We start from the raw sequence: 13,056 nt of genomic DNA, 5'->3' as shown, positions 1-13,056 counted from the left end.
CAATTCAAATTGAGAGGCCAAAGCCTCACTAACCCCTCCTCGTGAGGACTTCTTGAGTGGACAATTTGTAGAAAAATGGCCCAGCTCATGACAATGAAAGCACCTAGCTTTCGTAATGTATTTCTTCTTACCTCCATGATAAGAATATGATTTGGAATGGGAAGCTTTCCATTTCCCCTTCTTCGCCTTAATCACTAAGGAACGATTCTCTTCATCGCCTGTCTTTGATGAAGAGCGATCCCTGGTGTTCCTTTTAATATCCTCCTACATCAAATCCAACGAAAATCGTTCCCAATCTGGTAGCTTCTCCTGACCATTGAGAGAGTCCTAATAATTATGCCAACTCTTTGGGAGTTCTACAAGAGTAAGATTCACCATATCATCCTCGGAAACCATGATTCCAACACTTCCAAGTTCATCACGACATTGAGTGAACTTGGTCAAGTAGTTTGGAATAGTCTTGCCTTTCTCCATTTTTATCTTTTGAAATTTTTCCTTTAATTCCAATTTCCTTTGGTCATTAGTGTTCTCATACAAGTCTGTTAATTCTTTCCACATAGCATAGAGAGTTTCCTTTCCATGGAGAGTCGAGACAATGTGGTATTGTACTCCCCCAAGGATTATTCGCCTTGCATTCGCCACACACTTCCTCCATTCGGCCATATTTTGTGCATATGATGTTGGCGGCTTAGGAATGTCTCGATCAACGAATTCCTTCAAGCCATTATCCTCCAACACAGCCTCAATTATGTCCCTCTAGGCTATAAAATTCAAGCTTCCTTCCAAGGCATACTCGAGTCGCAAACTGTAGAACACCATCTGCTGATGCTGTTGTATGTTTTGGAAATTCAAATTTCACCTGTAACCCAAAACTCAAAACTTGGAAATCTCCTCTAGTATACCTTCTTCTACTCCAATACCATGTAGAAAATCTTGTATATTCACAAGCTCATGCACTTTACTAAAGCACAGGACAAGAATCTACGTCTACTTTCAATTAGTGGAAACCAATAGGTCGATGAAAACAGTATGAACAAGAAGAAGATAAATCAAAGACATATAAGAAAAGATGCGTTTGTGGAAATCCACTGCTCAAAACCCCTACTATCTATATTGCATTAAATCAGAAATCCAAGAGGAGAATACAATGCTTGTTCTCACAAGAACAATCCTTGCACAAGTATAATCAACTCTCAGCTCACAAGCTTGCTCAAGCCAAATCCTTAGCCTATTCTGTAGCTCTCCAAGCCCCTATTTCCTTGTGCATTTCCTATGGTTGAATAACCCATATTAATGGGAATCCAGTGCTTCCAGAACTGTGCAATCCAATCTACGTTGATTTTATGATTTCATGCATGATCTATACAACTCAGTAAATCATACAATTGATAATACATTGTCCTTGCACTCTAATTTCAACTATGTCTTTCTCAGAATCGACATCCATGAGTTTTTGATGGGGGAATCTCAATTAACTAGAGTGAAACTTGTGAATTTACTAGTGCACCAACTGACTGTTAACTCTTTATTAGTTCCACAAATAGTTTGGAACTAATTTAATTGAACATAACTCAGTAAACTCAGTTATCTAATTACAACTCACAATTAAGCTCATTCCGGACCCCTAAAACTTGGGGAGAACATACCCATGACTTTGGAAAGACTTCGAACTTGAAATTCCCAAGGTAATTATGTTAATTAAACTTAATTGAATATTTACAAGTTTTTATGAGAATAGAATTTGGTTTTAATTCACAGTTTAAATTCAAGGACAAATTTGAACTAGAATTTCTTGTTTCCATTTTTCAACAAGAATTGATTATAGTGTTGGTGATGGTTGCAACAATAAGTCTTGTAAGTTTGTCTACATGTTGAGATTCGCGACGTCAATATGAAGTCATTTTGTTAGAATCCATGATTCTAGTTTATGACAGGCAAAGCATCGATATCTATTATCATTATGCCAAAATGAAAAATGAAGATGCTAATGACTCAAAAGTAAAAAGCCTATGATGAGTGAATACCATGATGGGAAGATTCAAGTGAGAAAATTGTGGTGTCCACTCAGTTTCTCAAATTGGTATCAGAGCCAAAGGCTTTGTGAGTATGTCCCTTGAGTAATGAGAGAGTTATTTTCTATCTTATTAGATTAGAAAAAATAGATTAAAATGTTGTTGATAGTGGCCTATGTTAAGCCGTTGGAAGAAGCATTGGCTACACTCTAAGAAATGTTGTGTGAAGCATTCCTTTTGACAGAGGAAATCGAAAAGTTTGACTGTAGTTGTGGATCTGTCTCTTTAGATGATGGTATTGAGGAAACATGGTATTGAATTGAGAATAGCATGCTTACTCACTCTCCATAAGATCTCATGTGTTGTTGTTAATGGTCTCATAGTAAAATTGGATATTGCATTACTTGTTTAAGGATTTTTCCTTCTTCATGGTCATCTTTAGATCATTGCTTGCGCTTATATTCTGATTTGGTATTTTTTTTTGGGGGGGGGATGGGTAAATATGAATAATTATTGGAATTTTGTATACATATTGAGATCCAAAACCTCAATATGAAGTCATTTTATTAGAATTCGTGACTCTAACTGATGACAGGTCAAGCATGGATATCTAAGATCAGTATGCCAAAGTTAAAAATGAAGATGCCAAAGACTCAAAAGTACAAAGCCTATGTGTTGTGGGGAAAAATTCCTATGCAGGACGATCCTATCCACCTAAGGTGTGGCAGTTCCTTAGCAACCAACAGAAACAGCTATTCTAGTATTCTTCCTTTATGAATTAAGAATGAAGAGAGATGGATGGACTAACCGGTGTCTTCCGTTTGTCCCTCGGTCCGGTTTCTCTTCTCTTTGAGAGTTCCCAGCTACTCGCCTTCTCGCTCGCCCAACTTCAACATGTTTCTGCAAGATCATAAGAAGAGAACACTACACAAAGACATAGCTTCATATTCATAACTAGTTCAGGATTAGAAATAAACTAAACATACTAATGCGATCATACATCAAAGATACATCAGTATATAGGAGAAACCAAGATAGCTTTATTGATGAATAACAAGGTTCAGGAAGAGATACAACCCAAAGGGCTCCAATCCAGCATCTCCTTCCCAGCAAATGAAATTCCTATCTTCACCTTCCTTCAAAGCATTAAGCTCCCAATGATTCCAATCTCAAACCAACAGCAATTCTTTGAAATAACAAAATTCCAGCCTCTAGGTCTCATGGAGGAGAGATCCATATATAGATGTTTGGAGAGAGGATGAGTCAGCTTGAGATCTGACTAGTGTCCTCTCCCTCTGTTAGTTCTTGCTTCCACTTGGAGACTAAGAGCCTCTTACTCATCACTAGTCGAATTCCTTGAGGCAAGTGTCATTGGAGAAGATTCTGGAAGCTTCCAGGGTCTTTCCACCTCGTTGAATGAACTTGCCATTTGTCACTTTCCGCTCAGCGCACCCTGGTAGTGCTTCTACCTGCGTTGCAGTGCACCTAGCCAGTGTACTCTCTGCATTTCAGTGCAGACAGCTAGTGGAGCCTCTGAATTGATCCTGAATTGACTTGTTTTTGAGCAGTTTCTGGTGGAGAACTTCTGTGAATTGTTGTGGTTTGTTAGCCTTGTTCCTCTAGGGGTAGGAACAACATGTTTAGGGACTTTGGATCCCTTAGATTATGGACATTTCATGCTTATAGTTGTAAGGCACAAAAATGTCTATAACAGTTGCCCCTTAAAGTATGAGGCCGTTTATCAGGTGAAATGCTTTATTAGGAGGATCCGAAGTTCTTTCATTGCTGGGAGGAGACCTGTAATACAATACAATACAATACAATACATTATTTTTCATACTGCTTTCATGATCTAGCTGAGGCGAGCATTCCCATGCTCAGCTTTATAAATTCATTTTTCTGTACATAGGACAGACAATCGTCTGATGGTAGACTGATAATTTTGATGAAATTATCATCCTTCGAGTAGGATGATTATCTGCTGCAATGATGTACATGTCAATGTCTTTATCTTCCCTGAATATATATCGCAGCCCGGATGGATGAAACTAGATCCGGGGTCTTCAAACTCGTTCGATCTTCACTCTAAGTACAAGTCGATCCATGTGAGAAATGTTCTGAAGTCGAACATGGAAAGACATCGCTTGATTACCGGTCAATGAGGTAGACCGTTAACAAGCGCGAGAGGAATCACCGATAATGATAATGACCCTCAAGGTACTGCAGTACAATTTACGTGGTGTGAAAAAAGGACTTGGCGTCGAACACCGCGCAAAATCTTTCGGTTGAAGGTCATTGATGTATACATGTCGCCGGAAGTGAGAAACTTGCCATTGAGGCATGCAAGCTTCAAAGTACTGAAGGGTTGTTCCTAGATCAACTTCTTGGATAATGAGCTGATGTCGACAAGAAGCGATCCGTCAAAGGAGGGCCTTAATGAATCCCACATCAGTGACATGGAACGGAGCAAATGATTTTGATGGAGGTGAAAACGATCTGATGAAATATGATTCAGGGTGGCGGTCATGAAAGGATGAAGGATAATGTATGGCAGTGGATGGGACACGGTTGACTTCTCTGAACGACTTCTCTTGAACATATGGCGAAACTTATGCGATGGATCGGTAGAATTACCCCAAATATGGATGGTATGGCGAGACCATGGTGATGTGACCGGTGAATGAAACAACCCAACCCGATTGTGGTACGGAGGAAAAGTGTCATGTTCAAGAGCGACTTGCTACCATCAAAGTTTTCTTGAGTTCCTCCCAATTTTTCCCCAGTCATTGCTGACCAGTACCTCTTTATTTTTGTCAAGCTTGAGGAGGATAACATATGCTTGTTCTATAACTTGCCCTTCGGGCAAGCCCATCGCTATGTTTTAACGAGCCTAGTGATAGTGAAACCCGTTCTCGTCTAAAGACAAGTTTCTCGCTATTTAATGCATTTAACGAGTCTAACGACAAGGATAACTCGGTCCTTTTCATTTTTAGAGAGTCTGAAAAGGAACGTAAAGTCAACTCCGAAAGTCCTTTTTCGTCATCTAATCCCTTAAGTCCGAAAAAGTATAAAACAATACAGAAGGGATGAGTTTTCGATAGTTTTAACGAGCCAAACAAAACAAGCGCTCGATCTTTTTGTGCAATAATCCTTTAGGTCCAAAAAGATTAAAATTTAGAGGAAGGATAGCACTTTCGGTCGCTTTAACGAGCTGGAAGGCCAAAACTCGGCAATCTTTTCATATTTTACGAGTCAGATGAAAAGAGCTTAAAGAAGACTCGTCTTTTGAGGAATGAGTGATAAAACGGGTTAGCAGCGGATTCCAGGTACGGGTTGAAATTTTCCAATCACGGCAGTGTCACAAGGATGGCTAGTGAAATCACTCTTCGCAGCTGTTCCTCAAAATGGGTAAACAATCATATGGAGGTGAACGATCGGCCAATGGAAAAGTGGAGGTGACGGTGCAAACACGACCAAGGCTTTAATGGCTGATGATATTACATTCACTGTGGTTATTTACCAGGATAGTTCATTTTTTAATGAGCTTAAACGTGGGTGGAAACATTTGCTCGGTCTTATGTTTATTTTTTAACGAGCATGAACTATGCGCTAAAACTGCTTGGATCTTGCGTTTATTTTTTAACGAGCATGAACTGTGTGCTAAAACTGCTCGATAACCCAGTCATATGATAAGAATGTCTCAATGAAGATGCTATTTTTTATGGAGCTTAGATCTTACAAAGCTTTGCTCCAGATCCTTTCGTTATGCAAGTTCGGAAACGACTAATCCTACGAGTTTAAAGGGTTAGACCTACAGGTTTAAAGGGAGGACCTAAAAATTTAAAAAAATAAATAGCCGCCCCTTGCTTGCACTCCAAAAGGTTTGCATGCCCCCAGGCATAAAATATGATTTCAAGGTTACCCTTACTTTGTCCGCCAAAACATTTGTTTAAGCAGGAAAGGCCTACCTCTTTCAGGCTACCCAAAGATTGTTTTATTAATCTTTCAAACAAAACACTTCTTCGACGGTGTCTACCGAGATAGACAAAGGTGAATGACCTTAGTGCCAAACACGTAGCTTTGACAAGAGAATCTTATTCTAGAATAACCCCTCTTCCAACCACGGACGCGGTACAGACTAGTCATATTCTCCCGCGGAAACCTACCCTATACCTAAAGTTTTCCTGCCGAAGCAAACCAGGATGCGTGCCCCCTGGGTTCTAGTCATATCCTCCCGGATTACTCGCACTCATCAGGAGGATGGACCGTGGGTTGAGACATTTCTTGCGTGAAGAGACCATTTAGGGAAGGTATATGACTATTTGCGATGCGTGATCCGGGAAATGAAAGCTGGTCCACGAGCTTGACCACTCTTCCTTCGTGCGGAAAACACATTACTCTAAAGAGTGAGGAGACGATGGCTCCCATGCATATATATAGTCTCGTCCAAGGAGTAGGTTATAATCTAAGGGTCCTTGAACGACCATCACGTTCATTTGAACGGTCTTCCCTTTCAATGTGATAGGCACATTGGGGAGGATCCCTAAAGGTCGACTGGTTCCTTTATCAAAGCCTGTCAGATTTCTCATTTCAGGCAAAAGCGCTGGCGAACCAAGCATTTTCCAAGCAATAGAGGAAAGGATACTCACAGATGCCCCCTCATCAATGATGGTGACATCCATTACCATTCTGTATATTTGAACGATAATCCTGAACGGTATGCTTGCTGGCAAACGGGGTCTGCCTAGTTGGTTCCAGTCGAACGAGACAACTAGGCTGCTTGGTGGTGGGACCGAATAGACAGCCGGGTATGACTCTGACGAAGTTCCTTCCTGCGATAAAGGAATGGGAAAATTTCCCCCTTGTTCGTCGGAGTCTGTGTTGATGAAGAGAATTTGGACGGTGTTGTCTTTATTCTCCTCTGTGATGGTATCATTCGAAGATAGAGCCTCTGAAGGCAAAACCGGGTCAACTGCCGCCTCAACCTTTTGACTTTCGTCAGGTATGGATTCAGACGGTTCATCCTCAATGATAGGTGCTTCGGCTGACCACCTGAGCGGGCCAGCCGGGTTCTCAACTGGTGAAGGACTTGGCAGGAGTTTTTGATATCCAGGAGGAAGTCGTGCTGGTAAAACCGAGCGATCTTCCAAAACTCTTTTAGCCTCGTCTAAGAAGGGACAACGGTGGATGGCATGGTCGCCTTCACACAGTTTGCAGGGAAATCTAGCTTTCCCTCTCTGTCCTGTGGCTTCACTTTCACTAGTTGACGGTGTGCTGTCAACATGGCTATCAGAGGTTGACGCCACCGAATTGTGCAAACGGGGAGACCAGTCCCTTAGTATCCGAGGGATGCAGGGACAATCTCTGTGGAAGTGGTCTCCCTTGCATATGACACATGGCGATTTAGGCCTAGTCAGTGCTGTGTGTGGATTTTTGTCAGACGACACTTGTTTGCCCCCAGTCGCTTTTGGCTCCTTCTTCTTCTTCTCTTTCTTCTTCTTTTCCTTCTTCTCCTTAGGAACTTGGTTTTTTGTTTTACCAGTTCCGTCAAGCGAAGAGGAAGGAGGAGAGGAAGAATTAGATGAAGTAGAAGGCTGGTGGGTAATTCTGGTCTAGTCTAACTGTTGATTCGACTGTTCAGGAATATTGGTGTTCTGAACGACATTGGCTGAGAAGAGCCAGACTGGCAAGCCAATTGTCAGTCCTGGAAGCGACAATGTTGCCATATGGGGCGCACCAACATCTCCCCAAGAGGAGAAGGGACTAGGATTTCCACCAAGGGGAATTCCTTTGTTGGTGTGCTCCATTTTCTCAACCTAAAGATCAACTCAGGAAGAAGGGGTGATTGTTCCGTTTAAAATAAATTTTAACGACGCTTTAGACACAACTTGTTTTTTCAATTTTAAAGAGTCGAGAGAAAGCTAAGGATGACTCTAGTCTCCTTCGATGTTTTAACGAGCCCGAAGTGACAAATGCTCGAATGGAATTTTTCCGTTACAGAGTCTGAAAAAGGCCAAAAGGATCTGCTCTGGAGTTCTAGGTAGAGGGTGTGCCAAACTTTTCGCAAAACCGCAGAATACTTTTTAAGGTACGGGCGGTCAATCTTCCTGAATGCTGTGTTCAGTGCATTGCGATTAGTAGGGCAGCCGACACGGCTTCCTAAGGATAAAGGTTTTATGCCTATAGGGGTCTCCCAATATATACTCGACGGTACGTGGGAGCACAATCCGTACTGGCGCTATCGTCCCTCAGGAGGAATCACCCACCATCAGCGAGATCGACAGTCACCAGGCTTTACGACACTGGAACACGTCTCTAGCCTAGACCTCTATGTTGTGCGTTAAGTTACAAAGCGTTGTTAAGTTCATTCAATTTATTTTAGGTTGATCTTTTTAGAAGTTTGCCTTTTGAGGTTCACCATGAGATGTATGATACAATTCCTAAATGCAGTCTAAAGATGATAAGCAAGCTTTATCTCTTTTTCAACAATGAAAATCCTAGCTACAAAGGGAAAAGAAAGACACCATCTTTTCTCAAAGAGCAATCAGCACACTCTAATGCACTTTTCCTAAATCAAGCATGCAAACTATCAAGATGCAAATGCACAATGCATGTGTTTGTTTTCCGCTTTCTTAATATTGATGCCTAAAAAGAAAGCTTTTTGTACAACTTTAAATTTTCTTTTAAATGACAAATACAAACAAGTTTACTTTTTCGAAATAAGAAAGGGTAGAAGAGAATACAACGCTTTACGACTTTCGAAATGAAAACTTGTTTTGACACTTAAAAGAGACAAAATCAAACCAAAAGCAAAAATGAATGTATAACCAACTGTAAACAGCCAATGAACTCTCTCCTAAGATCACAATCAATAGATCTGAATCAAGGGCTACAGGATGACTATTTCACTCTTGCAAAGGAAAACTGTAAATGACGCCACAAACACATAAAAACACTCACAGTATTTTTGTACAAAAGGAGGTGGAATTTAAGCAAAGAAAAGGAGTTATCAGACAGGTACCTATGCTGGTTACAGGCTACAAAAATCAGAGATCAAAACAAGGAAAAACAGAGCAGAGAACCCCAGCTGCACAAGGCCTAACTGGATCAACGCACCCTCAACACAGAGGTTTTGACATTCAACGCAGGTAGCCTTCACGGGACCTGCGTTGAAATGCAGAACCTCTTCACAGGGTCTGCGCTGAAGGAGAAACGAGAGTTTCTCACTGGGTTCTGGGTCACAGTTTGCTATTTAATCTACAGTTTCAGGCCAAATCAAAGCAACAAGCAAGGTACAATCAAAGGGATGATTTGAGGAAGGGCTAAGATCTATCACAAAGGATCATCAAATCATTTGTGAGTCCATTGTTCAGATCATAGACCAATCCAGTGATTGGATCAAAGCAGCAGATGTCTACTTTGCATCTGAGAATAGCAGATGCAGTTCGATTGTTGCTGTTGAGTCTATGAAACAAACAATGATAGAGAAACAAATAAAATGACTAAGCTGATCTCCCCAGCGGAATCACCAATTTGTTGTGGGGAAAAATGCCTATGCAGGACGATCCTATCCACCTAAGGTGTGACAGTGCCTTAGCAACCAACAGAAACAGCTATTCTAGTATTCTTCCTTTATGAATTAAGAATGAAGAGAGATGTATGGACTAACCGATGTCTTCCGTTTGTCCCTCGGTCCAGTTTCTCTTCTCTTTGAGAGTTCCCAGCTACTCGCCTTCTCGCTCGCCCAGCTTCAACAGGTTTCTGCAAGATCACAAGAAGAGAACACTACACAAAGACATAGATTCATATTCATAACTAGTTCAGGATTAGAAATAAACTAAACATACTAATGCGATCATACATCAAAGATACATCAGTATATAGGAGAAACCAAGATAGCTTTATTGATGAATAACAAGGTTCAGGAAGAGATACAACCCAGAGGGCTCCAATCCAGCATCTCCTTCCAAGCAAATTAAATTCCTATCTTCACCTTCCTTCAAAGCATTAAGCACCCAATGATTCCAGTCTCAAACCAACAACAATTCTTTGCAATAACAAAATTCCAGCCTCTAGATCTCATGGAGGAGAGATCCATATATAGATGTTTGGAGAGAGGATGAGTCAGCTTGAGATCTGACTAGTGTCCTCTCCCTCTGTCAGTTCTTGCTTCCACTTGGAGACTAAGAGCCTCTTACTCATCACTAGTCGAATTCCTTGAGGCAAGTGTCATTGGAGAAGATTCTTGAAGCTTCTAGGGTCTTTCCACCTCGTTGAATGAACTTGCCATTTGTCACTTCCCGCTAAGAGCACCCTGATAGTGCTTCTACCTGCGTTGCAGTGCACCTAGCCAGTGTACTCTCTGCATTTCAGTGCAGACAGCTAGTGGAGCCTCTAAATTGATCCTGAATTGACTTGTTTTTTAGCAGTTTCTGGTGGAGAACTTCTGTGAATTGCTGTGGTTTGTTAGCCTTGTTCCTCTAGGGGTAGGAAAAACATGTTTAGGGACTTTGGATCCCTTAGATTATGGACATTTCATGCTTATAGCTGTAAGGCACAAAAATGTCTATAACACTATGATGAAGGAATACCATGATGGGAAGATTCAAGTGAGAAAGCTGTGGTGTGCAATTAGTTTTGCAAATGGAAAAGATATATCTATAATATTCTCCTTATATATAATTTTTTTTTTTTTTAATTTTTAAAAAATATTACATGTTTATTTATCTTCGTCTCTATATATTATGTTTGTGATTAATACTTAAAATGTTACATGTCAATTTGATATTAAAAAGTAAGTGAATTGCAAATCTATGTAAAAAACCTAATGAAATAAGATTTTTTTCTCTCTTTATAAAATCCATATTAAATTTTTTTAACTAATATTAAAATATATATTGAAATATTTTATTTATATTCACATTCTACAAATTAAAATGCTAATACTGAAGCCAATTATATTTGGAAATAGAAAATATATATCCATAGATATTTACATATAATTATTTTTTTATAAATAATAAATATTGTTTTAAATGATATATATATATATATATATATATATATATATATATATATATATATTACACATTTAAATTATATCACACATATATAATCTATCTTTCATTTAATTACAATTTATATTATGTTTTTTTTGTTATTAATATTTTTAAATGTTATATATCAATGAATATAATAAATTACATATGTAAAAATATAAGAAATTTTCTACTTTAAATTATTTTGTTGTAATTGATGTTTTTTTCTAAATAAAAACTTGATATAGGATTAATTTATTTAAGATGGAAATTGAAATATTTTATTTATGGTTAACTGGTCAATATTTATTTGCTATTAGTATATTTTTCTTTTAACTATTATATACTAACTAAACATATAATGAATGAAATATATTTTGTGTAAGCTTGGTAGGTCCTATTTTCATTAATATAAGAGCAAGTTACATCCACATAACATAATAGTTTGGTGGCCTCAACTTGCCCGGAGGGAAGATAACTCTGCTGGCCACCTAGCATCGTGATATGCCATCCAATAACAAAAAATAATAAGTCTTTCTAACCAAGCTAGATAAGTTTGCATGTCTTTTCCTTGCCTGAATACTACATCCTTGAAAAAAATGATCAGTATTCTAAAAAATTAAAAGCTTACCACATACAAAAAGAGAAAGGAAATTGAGAGACAAACTTGCATACTACTCTTCTCCCTCGGCAAATGCAGACTCGAACGAAGCCGGGTCCTTAGCATTGGAACCTGGGAGCTCTGTCTGTGAAAAAATGAAAGGGAGGTGTTCTTCTATTTTTTAAGGGTGACCATCCTGTTTTTTCATTTGAAACTAGAGGTTCTAAAAAAAATTTGTGTAGTTAGGAAAGTCCTGTACTGTTCATACCATGGCCACAAAGACCTGCTCCAAAAGCCTTTCCCAAGATACTCTTCATGGACCAATACAAGAAAAAGGTGTGTTTGAACTCAGTGACGCAACCACGGGCATACCCTAAATCAGGCAGCATAGCTTTCCAGTCCTCCACCTCAATTTCCATCGAGTCAACCTCACAGTTCAAGTCTACCTCCCATTCCTTAATTAACTACCATATTTCTTGATTCTTTCGTTTGTGATAAGTTATAGCCACATCATTTCTTATGCTAGCAACTCGTTCTTGACCTCTCAATTTACCCCCAAAGGAGCTGGGTTTCCCCACTGTCTCAGCCCCCTGGATCTTCTGCCTCAACGCCTCAGGGTTCGGCTTCTTGCCTTTCCAGCTGTTGACTGAGCCATTGTCATGTGCTTACAGTTTTTAGTGGAGAAAATGGCAAATCAAATTACCTACACAAGTGGTAGCTTAATCCTAGAAGCTCCCAGCTTCTAGGTGTCACTACAAACCCTTGCTCAGTTACCTCGCAAGAAGAAGCATGAAACACAACTACCATGGAAGAAGCATCAAACAGTAATCTCCAATAAAGAACTCGAGGGACTTCCTCCCTTCTCTTCCATTGCATACCTTCCTAACCCACTGACCCAAACAAAGTTACAATCGCCACAACCCAAAGTCTGTTAACATAATAGTCAAAGAATGATATGAAGATATTACCAAAACTTATACCATATGGACAAAATCAGTACCCAAACCATTGCAGAGCCACAAAGATACGCCCAAGAAGACTCCTACAGGGACAGAGGTCATGGAAGCCACATAAAAGCATCAAGGGAACAATTTTCCTCCAGAACAAACAAAGAAAAAGCTTAGACCCATCCCCAACAAATTTGGAAAGACAAAACCTAGGAGAAAAACTCCAAACTACCCATCCCCAAGTCCAAGAGATGTCAGGCCAAGCCAGAAGGATGTCCCACAGACCAACTGTAGAGAGAGAAACCACATATACCCCCATCCTGGATAAGATAATCCCGAACAAAACATACACAAAGACCATGTCGAACAGATGGACATGTTTCAGTAGGCAAACACACGCATGCACATGCGTGGAGCCTCTCTTTCTTACAAACCCCAACAATTCAAAACCATACAGT

The sequence above is a fragment of the Pinus tabuliformis genome, chromosome 5_1 (genome assembly GCF_031772625.1).
Source record: "Pinus tabuliformis cultivar Carrire ecotype Pingquan chromosome 5_1, CPIR1, whole genome shotgun sequence".
Taxonomy (NCBI): domain Eukaryota; kingdom Viridiplantae; phylum Streptophyta; class Pinopsida; order Pinales; family Pinaceae; genus Pinus; species Pinus tabuliformis.
Note: the sequence above shows the minus strand (reverse complement) of the source record.